The sequence below is a fragment of the Lolium rigidum genome, chromosome 1, assembly GCF_022539505.1.
Source record: "Lolium rigidum isolate FL_2022 chromosome 1, APGP_CSIRO_Lrig_0.1, whole genome shotgun sequence".
NCBI lineage: Eukaryota > Viridiplantae > Streptophyta > Magnoliopsida > Poales > Poaceae > Lolium > Lolium rigidum.
This window is the reverse complement of record NC_061508.1, coordinates 129,511,240-129,525,224: the sequence shown is the minus strand read 5'-3', so window position 1 is coordinate 129,525,224 and position 13,985 is coordinate 129,511,240.

Sequence of the window (13,985 nt, the reverse complement as noted above, 5' to 3'; positions counted from 1 at the left end):
GCAACGGCTATGGGTAAGGAATGATACATATAGGATTATTAGGGTAAACAAGTGGATAGGACACGTGACTCGATAAAGAATCGCAACATAAGGATAGCAATGCGAGGGAGAGAGTAAAGTAGGTGAAGAGAGAGGGCTCGCTCGTGGAAAGTCTGCAAGCACTTGTCGGAGAACTCGTCGTATCTCACACCAACACTTCGTGATCCTATCCGTGAAGAAGCAAATGCTGGACAGACAACGGGTGCAAGTCTTACTACTACGAAGAAGAATCGGCATGCTCAAGACGATATGCATGCATGACATGGCAAGGATGATGCGATGCAACTTATCATATTAATCGGAGTCGGAACCCCGGACAATCAAATTAAGGTTGGTGTTGCATTTCTACCGTCAAAGTTAAGGGTGGATTAGCATAGCAACATGGCAGGGGGTGAGCTACATCAATATTAAATGGAACCGGGACAATATTTATATAGTATCCCTCATATTCCATATGTTCCATATTAGGTGATATTGCAAACTAGCACGAAATTATATAATGCATGATGCAACAGCAAGCATGGATGGCATAATCATGTCCAGCACAATTTTCTGATCAATTTTCATATATAACACTTTTAATTTCGAGTTACGGTTTAAAAGATATGATTTATACGAGATTTACACATTTTCCGGAATTTTCGTAAAAAACAGAAAACAGCTGAGACTTTTCTCACCGGAGGGAGAACCAGCCACAGACACTGACGCGCGGGACCAGGGAAGCTGATTGGGCGGAAGCTGCTGACAGGGCAGGAGGACCGCGGGTTAGGGAATTAAAACGGCCAGGGACCTCTTTGCAAAAAGAACGGATCTGGATCTGGTGGGGCTTTTCTCACCTGAAGGAGGCTAGCCGGACTCGCTGACGGGTGGGGCCGTCGACACCAGCGTGGCAAAGCATCCAAGCACGCCCACCAGGTGCTCGACGTGCAGCCGATGCCGCTCACGTTCCAGAGGCACGGTCACCGCGGTCAGACGGACGGGGAGCGGCCGATGCAGGACGTTCCAGGGGCGAGGCCATGCGCGTTGGGTGCGCCACGTCGGCGCGGACGAAGAGGATGCGGCGCCACCAAGAGGAGGTAGTCGGAGCGCCGGCGGCGGCGAGCATCTGCGGAGAGGGGCGTCGGACACGATGGTGAGATGCGGTTACAGAGGCAAGGAAAGGGGGGAAGGGGTCCAGGAGGTTGCGCGGCTCACCAGGAAGCCGACGGCGTGCTCAGGAGGGGCGGAGGAGGACCAACACAGCCGGGATCGAGGAAAAACCGCGGCGGCCAGAGCGAGGAATTGGCGAAAACGGCGGCGATTCACAGCTCCTCGGTTCGATTGCGAGCACCAGGTTGAAGAGGAGGTCTAGGCGCATCTCTGGGTGCCCTCAGAAGGGCGAGGGAAGGTGGGGAGCGGCCGCGCCATGGTGGAGATACTCACGGTGGTGGTGGTTGTTGGGGAGAATTCCCAGCTTGCTTGCGAGATGAAGAAAGAAAGGGGCGAGGGAGGCGTGAGAGAGGGGAAAAGGTGCGGTCCAGGCAGAGATAAAGAGAGGGGGAAGGAGCAGGTGAGGTGCGGTGCCGTGGTGGAGGACCACTGCGGGTCACGCCATGTGCGTGCTCTCCTCTAGAGCAAAGACGACAATGAAGACGGTGGCGTACCGCTTCGCTGCGGGCTGGAACAGGTCGAAAAGATGTTGGGCTGACTCGGCCCGGAAGGAAGAGAGGGAAAAGAGAGAGAGGTGGGCTGCTGCGGTGGAGATTGGGCCAGGGGGAGAGGAGGAAGGCCTGGATTAGAGGGGGTTTTATTTTGAAATACTTTTGCTGTTTTGAAAAACTGGTTTCAAACAAGGTTCAATTTCAACTTGAATCAAACATAGAGGAGAAAGCGAGTAAAAAGAATATTAAAAATAATAATTCATATTGTGCTTTATAACTTTTGTTTGGGTTTTATTAAATGAAGAGGACAAGGGATAGGTTTATTAAAACATATGAGAGGGAAAACACAAATATGTTTTATTTAAATTAATTTTTATTTGATAAAATCTTGTGTATGATATGATGCATATGCCATGATGATGCACAAAAGAAAAAGAACAAACAAATCTAATAGGGGTACTACCCGGGGCCGTTACAGCATGTAATTAAGGAGGAGAGATAAGGTTAGAGTAACATAGGTGGATACTGTATCATAGCGCACGTTACGAGAAAAGTACATGTCAAATAGATCATGTACATAGATTTACATTGGGATTATACAAAACAATAAATTTAGAAGTTTATGATACTACTCTATAATACCACCCACTATAGAGGTAGTATCATAGGTAAGTATCATATGCATGATACTTGTATATGATACTATGCACTATGACCAGCCTAATGAAGTTACGGGCGTGCAAATATAGAAGTTGCGTGGAGAGTTCCCAGGTTGATTAGGGCTTCTCTGTCTTCTCCAAGGTTAATTGTAATTGTTAGGGTAATATGCTTGTTGTATTATCAAGTGCCAAAGAACACAATATATAGTAAATGTACAGGTGCAAATATGCAGGAAGCCCCTAGCATATGGGGAAACTACAATACAGATATATACATCTAACACCCCCCCCCTCAAACTCATGGTGGATCCACAACACTGAGTTTGGAGAGTAAGAAGTCATGCTGCGCTCGAGTCTGTGCATTCGTAAAGAAATCCGCCAACTGCAAATCTGAAGGCACATAATGAACCGTAACAACCTCATCCTGCACCTGAGCACATGTATAAAAAGCATCAACACCAATATGCTTGGTCAGCTCATGCTTGACCGGATCACGTGCAATACTGATAACACATGTACTGCCAGACAAAAGTGGAGTGGGTGTCGTAACAGAGACCACAAAATCTGCAAGCAACCACCGTAACCAGGTCACCTCAGCAATCAACAAAGCCATAGCCCGCAACTCAGCCTCAACACTCGAACGGGAAATTGCTACCTGTTTTTTCGTCTTCCAAGCAACAAGCGAAGCACCAAGAAACACATAGTAAGCAGAAAGTGAACGACGATCCGTAGGATCACTCGCCCACGTAGCATCCGAGTAGCACTGAAGCTGGAGAGAGCTGGAACAGGGAAAGAAAAGGTGACGAGTGATCGTGCCATGAAGATAACGAAGAACACGAAGGATATGACTGTAGTGAACAGTGGTAGGAGCTGAGACAAACTGACTCAGAATATGAATAGGATAAGAAATATCAGGACGAGTGAAAAAAAGATAAACAAGACTCCCAACAAGATGGCGATAACGAGTGGGATCAGGAAGAGGATCACCATTAGTAGGACGAAGCTTAACATTAAGCTCCATAGGAGTATCAACCGTGCGCTCATCCCCAAGGGCAGCACGGGCAAGAAGATCCTGAATATACTTTTCCTGAGAGATAGAAAAGCCATCAAAAGTGGAAGAAACCTCAATGCCAAGAAAATAGCGAAGAGGACCAAGATCAGTCATAAGAAACTGATCTCGAAGACGAGCCTTGACAAAGGCAATATACTCGGATCATCACCGATGAATGATCATATCATCAACATAGAGAAGAAGAAGAGTGCGTCCACAAGAAGAAGTGTGAGCGAAAAGTGCTGGATCATGAAAACTAGGAGAGAAACCAGTAGCAGTCACCACAGAGGCGAAACGCTCAAACCAGGCATGAGGGGTCTGTTTGACACCATAGAGAGAATGTCGAAGACGACAAACCATCCCAGGAGGAGGCTGCATGTAAACCTCCTCACTCAACTCGCCATTAAGAAAAGTGTTCTGAACATCGAGCTGGGACACAGACAAACGTCGAACAGAAGCAACAACAAGAAGAGTACACGTAGTGGTCATATGAGCCACAGGTGCAAAAGTCTCATCATAGTCACGGCTGTGCTCCTGCTGAAAGCCACGAGCCACTAGACGCGCTTTATAGCGCTCAAGAGATCTATCAGAGCGGGTCTTAATTTTATAGACCCACTTACACGTGATAGGACGAACACCAGAAGGGGAAGAAACAAGATCCCAGGTGCCAGTGCGCTCAAGCGCAGCGATCTCCTCAACCATGGCAAGCTGCCATTCAGTATGACACCCGACATCCCGATAAGAAGTCGGCTCGGAGACGACAGAGAGACCATACTGACTAGGAGAGTAACGGGCTGGAGCACGACGCTGACGAACAAGCCGTGAAGGAGGAAGCTCATCGGCAGAAGACAACTCATCAGAAGAAGAGGAAGAAGGGACAGCATCGGAAGGATCCAAAGCCGGAGAACGGGGAGTACTAGGGGGACTTGACGGAGGGGAGGATGGCGCCGAAGGAGGCCCATCAAAACTAGGAGGAGGAGGAGAAGGGACAGCAAGGGGTGCATCCAGAAAAAGAAGAAAAGAGATATCATCCACCGGGTAAGTACCCGAGGTGGGGCGAGGATGGAAGGGACGCGTCTCATCAAACGTGACGTCACGAGAGATGCGCATCCGATGACCAACAGGGTCGCAACAGCGATAGCCCTTATGCTCATCACTGTATCCGAGAAAAACACACTCAACAGACTGAAAGGTCAGCTTGGTGCGTTCGGGAGGAGGGAGAAGGACATAACAAAAACAACCAAATAAACGAAGAGTCGAGTAATCGGGAGAACGACCAGAAAGATGCTCGAGAGGAATGCCACCTTGAAGGGCAGCAGAAGGCTGAATGTTAATGAGGTAAGTCGACGTAGCGACAACCCCAACCCAAAAATGCGGCGGAAGAGAGGAGGCAATCATCATAGCACGGGTAGTCTCAAGAATATGATGATGCTTACGCTCGGCGACACTATTTTGAGCATGGGCGCCGGGACACGAGAACTGAGCAAGGGTGCCCTGCTCAGCAAGAAAACCACGCAGGTGCTGGGAGATATACTCTCCTGCAGAATCAACACGAAACACACGAATATGCGTGGAATACTGAGTACGAGCCATGGCTGCAAAGCGCTGATAAATAGAGTGCACCTCACTGCGAGAGTGCATAAGAAACAACCAGGTGTAACGTGAAAAATCATCAATAAACAAAATATAGTATAGATGACCCCCTTTCGAAGTAAAGGGAGCCGGACCCCAAACATCTAAATGAACTAAATCAAAAGGTCGCTGGGATACAGATGCACTAGTAGGATAGGGAAGCTGAATCTGTTTACCTAACCTACAACCCTGACACGAATGCAAAGACACGTCTCCTGAGACAGACCCTAGAAGACCACTACGAACTAATGACGATAAACGGGAGCCACAGAGGTGACCCAGCCGACGATGCCACTGTTGAAAAGATCCAGTAACAGAAGCAGCAACCATAGGAGAACTGGCAGATGAAGTGTCAGCAGAAAGAACGCGAAGCCAGTCTAACTCCCAGAGCCCCGGGGACTCAAGGCTGCGAGGGCTAGCTCCAACTAGGGCCCATGTACGGCGATCCTGAACATCACAAGAATCAGCATCAAGAATGACGCGACAACCAGAATCAGTAAGTGATACGTCTCAAACGTATCTATAATTTCTTATGTTCCATGCTACTTTTATGATGATACTCACATGTTTTATACACATTATATGTCATTTTTATGCATTTTCCGGCACTAACCTATTGACGAGATGCCGAAGAGCCACTTGCTGTTTCTCGCTGTTTTTGGTTTCGCAAATCCTACAAAGGAAATATTCTCGGAATTGGACGAAATCAATGCCCGGGGTCTTATTTTTCCACGAAGCTTCCAGAAGACCGAGGGAGATACGAAGTGGGGCCACGAGGTGGCGACACACTAAGGCGGCGCGGCCAAGGAGGGCCCCGCGCCGCCCTGGTGTGTGGGCCCCTCGTGTCGCCCCTAAACCTACCCTTCCGCCTACTTAAAGCCTTCGTCGAGAAAACCCCAGTACCGAGAGCCACGATACGGAAAACCTTCCAGAGACGCCGCCGCCGCCAATCCCATCTCGGGGGATTCAGGAGATCGCTTCCGCACCTCGCCGGAGAGGGGAATCATCTCCCGGAGGTCTCTTCATCACCATGATCGTCTCCGGATCGATGTGTGAGTAGTTCACCCCTGGACTATGGGTCCATAGCAGTAGCAAAATGATTGTCTTCTCCTCATTGTGCTATCATGTTAGATCTTGTGAGCTGCCTATCATGATCAAGATCATCTATTTGTAATGCTACATGTTGTGTTTGTTGGGATCCGATGAATATTGAATACTATGTCAAGTTGATTATCAATCTATCATATATGTTGTTTATGTTCTTGCATGCTCTCCGTTGCTAGTAGAGGCTCGGCCAAGTTGATACTTGTAACTCCAAGAGGGAGTATTTATGCTCGATAGTGGGTTCATGCCTCCATTGAACTGCGGGACGGTGACGTAAAGTTCTAAGGTTGTGGATGTGCTGTTGCCACTAGGGATAAAACATCGATTCTTTGTCTAAGGATATTTGTGTTGATTACATTACGCACCATACTTAATGAAATTGTCTGTTGTTTGCAACTTAATACCGGAAGGGGTTCGGATGATAACTCGAAGGTGGACTTTTTAGGCATAGATGCATGCTGGATAGCGGTCTATGTACTTTGTCGTAATGCCCTGATTAAATCTCATAGTACCCATCATGATATATGTATGTGCATTGTTATGCCTTCTTTATTTGTCAATTGCCCAACTGTAATTTGTTCACCCAACATGCTATTTATCTTATCGGAGAGACACCACTAGTGAACTGTGGATCCCGGTCCATTCTTTACATCTGAAATACAACCCATCTGCAATACTTGTTCTTTATTGTTCTTCGCAAACAAACATCATCATCCACACTATACATCTAATCCTTTGTTTACAGCAAGCCGGTGAGATTGACAACCTCATGCTACGTTGGGGCAAAGTACTTTGATTGTGTTGTGCAGGTTCCACGTTGGCGCCGGAATCCCTGGTGTTGCGCCGCACTACACTCCGCCACCAACAACCTTCACGTGTTCCTTGACTCCTGATGCGTGTAGTTGACACGTCCGTTGGGAACCCCAAGAGGAAGGTGTGATGCGCACAGCGGCAAGTTTCCCTCAGTAAGAAACCAAGGTTTAATCGAACCAGTAGGAGTCAAGAAGCACGTTGAAGGTTGATGGCGGCGGGATGTAGTGCGGCGCAACACCGGAGATTCCGGCGCCAACGTGGAACCCGCACAACACAACCAAAGTACTTTGCCCCAACGAAACAGTGAGGTTGTCAATCTCACCGGCTTGCTGTAACAAAGGATTAACCGTATTGTGTGGAAGATGATTGTTTGCAAGAACAGTAAAGAACAATAGCAACAGATTGTATTCAGTATAAAAGAATGGACCGGGGTCCACAGTTCACTAGAGGTGTCTCTCCCATAAGATAAAAGCATGTTGGGTGAACAAATTACAGTCGGGCAATTGACATATAGAGAGGGCATAACAATGCACATACATGTCATGATAAATATAGTGAGATTTAATTGGGCATTACGACAAAGTACATAGACCGCCATCCAGCATGCATCTATGCCTAAAAAGTCCACCTTCGAGTTATCGTCCGAACCCCTCCGATATTAAGTTGATAACAACGTGACAATTGCATTAAGTATTGCGCGTAATGTAATCAATAACTACATCCCCGGACATAGCATCAATGTTTTATCCCTAGTGGCAACAAAGACATCCATAACCTTAGAGGTTTCTGTCACTCCCCGCATTCACGGAGACATGAACCCACTATCGAGCATAAATACTCCCTCTTGGAGTTAATAGCGAAAACTTGGCCGCGAGCCTCTACTAATAACGGAGAGCATGCAAGATCTTAAACAACACATAGGTAATAACTTGATAATTAACATAACATAGTATTCTCTATCCATCGGATCCCGACAAACACAACATATAGCATTACAGATAGATGATCTTGATCATGTTAGGCAGCTCACAAGATCCAACAATGAAGCACAATGAGGAGAAGACAACCATCTAGCTACTGCTATGGACCCATAGTCCAGGGGTGAATTACTCACTCATCACTCCGGAGGCGACCATGGCGGTGAAGAGTCCTCCGGGAGATGAATCCCCTCTCCGGCAGGGTGCCGGAGGAGATCTCCGTAATCCCCCGAGATGGGATTGGCGGCGGCGGCGTCTCTGGAAGGTTTTTCGTATCGTGGCTCTCGGCATCGGGGGTTTCGCGACGGAGGCTATTTGTAGGCGGAAGGGCGAGGTAAAGAGGCGGCACGAGGGGCCCACACCACAGAGCCGGCGCGGCCGGGGCCCGGGCTGCGCCGCCTCGGTGTGTCGCCACCTCGTGGCCCCACTTCGACTCTCCTTCGGTCTTCCGGAAGCTTCGTGGCAAAATAGGACCCCGGGCGTTGATTTCGTCCAATTCCGAGAATATTTCGTTACTAGGATTTCTGAAACCAAAAACAGCTAGAAACAGAGAATCGGCTCTTCGGCATCTTGTTAATAGGTTAGTTCCGGAAAATGCACGAATATGACATAAAGTGTGCATAAAACATGTAGATATCATCAATAATGTGGCATGGAACATAAGAAATTATCGATACGTCGGAGACGTATCAGCATCCCCAAGCTTAGTTCTGCTCGTCCCGAGCAGGTAAAACGATAACAAAGATAATTTCTGAAGTGACATGCCATCATAACCTTGATCATACTATTTGTAAACATATGTAATGAATGCAGCGATCAAAACAATGGTAATGACATGAGTAAACAAGTGAATCATAAAGCAAAGACTTTTCATGAATAGTACTTCAAGACAAGCATCAATAAGTCTTGCATAAGAGTTAACTCATAAAGCAATAAATCAAAGTAAAGGTATTGAAGCAACACAAAGGAAGATTAAGTTTCAGCGGTTGCTTTCAACTTGTAACATGTATATCTCATGCATAATTGTCAACATAGAGTAATATAACAAGTGCAATATGCAAGTATGTAGGAATCAATGCATAGTTCACACAAGTGTTTGCTTCTTGAGGTGGAGAGAGATAGGTGAACTGACTCAACATAAAAGTAAAAAGAATGGTCCTTCAAAGAGGAAAGCATCGATTGCTATATTTGTGCTAGAGCTTTTATTTTGAAAACATGAAACAATTTTGTCAACGGTAGTAATAAAGCATATGAGTTATGTAAATTATATCTTACAAGTTGCAAGCCTCATGCATAGTATACTAATAGTGCCCGCACCTTGTCCTAATTAGCTTGGACTACCGGATCATCGCAATACACATGTTTTAACCAAGTGTCACAATGGGGTACCTCCATGCCGCCTGTACAAAGGTCTAAGGAGAAAGCTCGCATTTTGGATTTCTCGCTTTTGATTATTCTCAACTTAGACATCCATACCGGGACAACATGGAAAACAGATAATGGACTCCTCTTTAATGCATAAGCATGTGGCAACAATTATTATTCTCATATGAGATTGAGGATATATGTCCAAAACTGAAACTTCCACCATGAATCATGGCTTTAGTTAGCGGCCCAATGTTCTTCTCTAACAATATGTATGCTCCAACCATTAAGGTGGTAGATCTCTCTTACTTCGGACAAGACGGACATGCATAGCAACTCACATGATATTCAACAAAGAATAGTTGATGGCGTCCCGTAAACATGGTTATCGCACAACAAGCAACTTAATAAGAGATAAAGTGCATAAGTACATATTCAATACCACAATAGTTTTTAAGCTATTTGTCCCATGAGCTATATATTGCAAAGGTGAATGATGGAATTTTAAAGGTAGCACTCAAGCAATTTACTTTGGAATGGCGGAGAAATACCATGTAGTAGGTAGGTATGGTGGACACAAATGGCATAGTGGTTGGCTCAAGGATTTTGGATGCATGAGAAGTATTCCCTCTCGATACAAGGTTTAGGCTAGCAAGGTTATTTGAAACAAACACAAGGATGAACGGTACAGCAAAACTCACATAAAAGACATATTGTAAACATTATAAGACTCTACACCGTCTTCCTTGTTGTTCAAAACTCAATACTAGATATTATCTAGACTCTAGAGAAACCAAATATGCAAACCAAATTAGCAAGCTCTAAGTGTTTCTTCATTAATGGGTGCAAAGTATATGATGCAAGAGCTTAAACATGAGCACAACAATTGCCAAGTATCAAATTATTCAAGACATTTTAGAATTACTACATGTAGCATTTTCCAATTCCAACCATATAACAATTTAACGAAGAAGAAACTTCGCCATGAATACTATGAGTAAAGCCTAAGGACATACTTGTCCATATGCTACAGCGGAGCGTGTCTCTCTCCCATACAGTGAATGCTAGGATCCATTTTATTCAAACAAAACAAAAAACAAAAACAAACCGACGCTCCAAGCAAAGCACATAAGATGTGGCCGAATAAAAATATAGTTTCGGGGAGGAACCTGATAATGTTGTCGATGAAGAAGGGGATGCCTTGGGCATCCCCAAGCTTAGACGCTTGAGTCTTCTTAGAATATGCAGGGGTGAACCACCGGGGCATCCCCAAGCTTAGAGCTTTCACTCTCCTTCATCATATTGTATCATACTCCTCTCTTGATCCTTGAAAACTTCCTCCACACCAAACTCGAAACAACTCATTAGAGGGTTAGTGCACAATAAAAATCAACATGTTCAGAGGTGACACAATCATTCTTAACACTTCGGACATTGCATAAAGCTACTTGGACATTAATGGATCAAAGAAATTCATCCAACATAGCAAAAGAGGCAATGCGAAATAAAAGGCAGAATCTGTCAAAACAGAACAGTCCGTAAAGATGGATTTTATTGAGGCACCAGACTTGCTCAAATGAAAATTCCCAAATTGAATGAAAGTTGCGTACATATCTGAGGATCACTCACGTAAATTGGCATAATTGTCTGAGTTACCTACAGAGAATTAGACCCAGATTCGTGACAGCAAAGAAATCTGTTTCCGCGCAGTAATCCAAATCTAGTATTCACTTTACTATCAAAGACTTTACTTGGCACAACAAAACACAAAACTAAGATAAGGAGAGGTTGCTACAGTAGTAAACAACTTCCAAGACTCAAATATAAAACAAAAATACTGTAGTAAAAACATGGGTTGTCTCCCATAAGCGCTTTTCTTTAACGCCTTTCAGCTAGGCGCGAAAGTGTATATCAAGTAACATCAAGAGATGAAGCATCAACATCATAATTTGTTCTAATAATAGAATCATAAGGTAACTTCATTCCCTTTCTAGGGAAGTGTTCCATACCTTTCTTGAGAGGAAATTGATATTTAATATTACCTTCCTTCATATCAATAGTAGCACCAATGGTTCGAAGAAAAGGTCTTCCCAATATAATGGGGCAAGATGCATTGCATTCAATATCCAAGACAACAAAATCAACGGGGACAAGGTTATTTTTAACCATAATATGAACATTATCAACTCTCCCCAAAGATTTCTTTTTAACATTATCGGCGAGATTAACATCCAGATAACAATTTTTCAATGGTGGCAAGTCAAGCATATCATAGACTTTTTAGGCATAACGAAATACTTGCACCAAGATCACATAAAGCATTACAATCAAAATCATTGACCCTCATTTTAATGATGGGCTCCCAACCATCCTCTAGCTTTCTAGGAATAGAAGTTTCAAGTTTTAGTTTCTCTTCTCTAGCTTTTATGAGAGCATTTGTAATATGTTTTGTGAAAGCCAAGTTTACAGCGCTAGCATTGGGACTCTTAGCAAGTTTTTGTAAGAACTTTATAACTTCAGAGATGTGGCAATCATCAAAATCTAAATCATTACAATCTAAAGCAATGGGATTATCATCCCCAAGGTTGGAAAAAATTTCAGCGAGTTTTATCACGAGCGGTTTCAGCGGTTTTAGCAGCTTTCGGGTAATTTTGCGCGCTTTGCACTAGGAGTAGAAACATTGCCAACACCAATTACTTTACCATTAATAGTAGGAGGTGCAGCAACATGTGAATCATTAGCATTGCTAGTGGTGGTAATAGTCCAAACTTTAGCTACATTTTTCTCTTTAGCTAGTTTTTCATTTTCTTCTCTATCCCACCTAGCACGCAGTTCAGCCATTAATCTTATATTCTCATTAATTCTAACTTGGATGGCATTTGCTGTAGTAAATTTTTTATTTTCAATATCCCTATTAGGCATAACTTTCGATTTCAAAAGATCAACATCAGAGGCAAGACTATCAACCTTAGAAGCGAGAATATCAATTTTATTGAGCTTTTCCTCAACAGATTTGTTAAAGGCAGTTTGTGTACTAATAAATTCTTTAAGCATAGCTTCAAGTCCAGGGGGTGTATTCCTATTATTATTGTAAGAATTCCCATAAGAATTAGCATAACTGTTACCATTATTATAAGGATATGGCCTATAGTTATTACTAGAATTGTTCCGATAAGCATTGTTGTTGAAATTATTATTTTTAATGAAGTTTACATCAACATGTTCTTCTTGGGCAACCAATGAAGCTAACGGAACATTATTAGGATCAACATTAGTCCTATCATTCACAAGCATAGACATAATAGCATCAATTTTATCATTCAAGGAAGAGGATTCTTCAACAGAATTTACCTTCTTACCTTGTGGAGCTCTTTCCGTGTGCCATTCAGAGTAATTAATCATCATATCATCAAGAAGCTTTGTAGCTGCCCCCAAGGTGATGGACATAAAGGTACCTCCAGCAGCTGAATCCAATAAATTCCGCGAAGAAAAATTTAGTCCTGCATAGAAGGTTTGGATGATCATTCAAGTAGTCAGTCCATGGGTTGGGCAATTTTTAACCAAAGATTTCATTCTTTCCCAAGCTTGAGCAACATGTTCATTATCCAATTGTTTAAAATTCATTATGCTACTTCTCAAAGATATAATTTTAGCAGGGGGATAATATCTACCAATAAAAGCATCCTTGCATTTAGTCCAGGAATTAATACTATTCTTAGGCAGAGATAGCAACCAATCTTTAGCTCTTCCTCTTAATGAGAAAGGAAACAATTTCAATTTAATAATATCACCATCTACATCTTTATACTTTTGCATTTCACATAGTTCAACAAAATTATTGAGATGGGCAGCGACATCATCGGAACTAACACCGGAAAATTGCTCTCGCATAACAAGATTCAGTAAAGAAGGTTTAATTTCAAAGAATTCTGCTGTAGTAGCAGGTGGAGCAATAGGTGTGCATAGGAAATCATTATTATTTGTGGATGTGAAGTCACACAACTTAGTATTTTCAGGGGTGGCCATTTTAGCAGTAGTAAATAAAGCAAACTAGATAAAGTAAATGCAAGTAACTAATATTTTTTTTGTTTTTGATATAGAAAGCAAGACAGTAAATAAAGTAAAGCTAGCAACTAATTTTTTTGTGTTTTGATATAATGCAGCAAACAAAGTAGTAAATAAAATAAAGCAAGACAAAAACAAAGTAAAGAGATTGGGAAGTGGAGACTCCCCTTGCGGCGTGTCTTGATCTCCCCGGCAACGGCGCCGTAAATTTTGCTTGATGCGTGTAGTTGACACGTCCGTTGGGAACCCCAAGAGGAAGGTGTGATGCGCACAGCGGCAAGTTTCCTCGCAAGAAACCAAGGTTTAATCGAACCAGTAGGAGTCAAGAAACACGTTGAAGGTTGATGGCGGCGGGATGTAGTGCGGCGCAACACCAGAGATTCCAGCGCCAACGTGGAACCTGCACAACACAACCAAAGTACTTTGCCCCAAAGAAACAGAGTGAGGTTGTCAATCTCACCGGCTTGCTTGTAACAAAGGATTAACCGTATTGTGTGGAAGATGATTGTTTGCAAGAACAAGTAAAGAACAATAGCGAGTAGATTGTATTCGAGTATAAAAGAATGGACCGGGGTCCACAGCTTCACTAGAGGTGTCTCTCCCATAAGATAAAAGCATGTTGGGTGAACAAATTACAGTC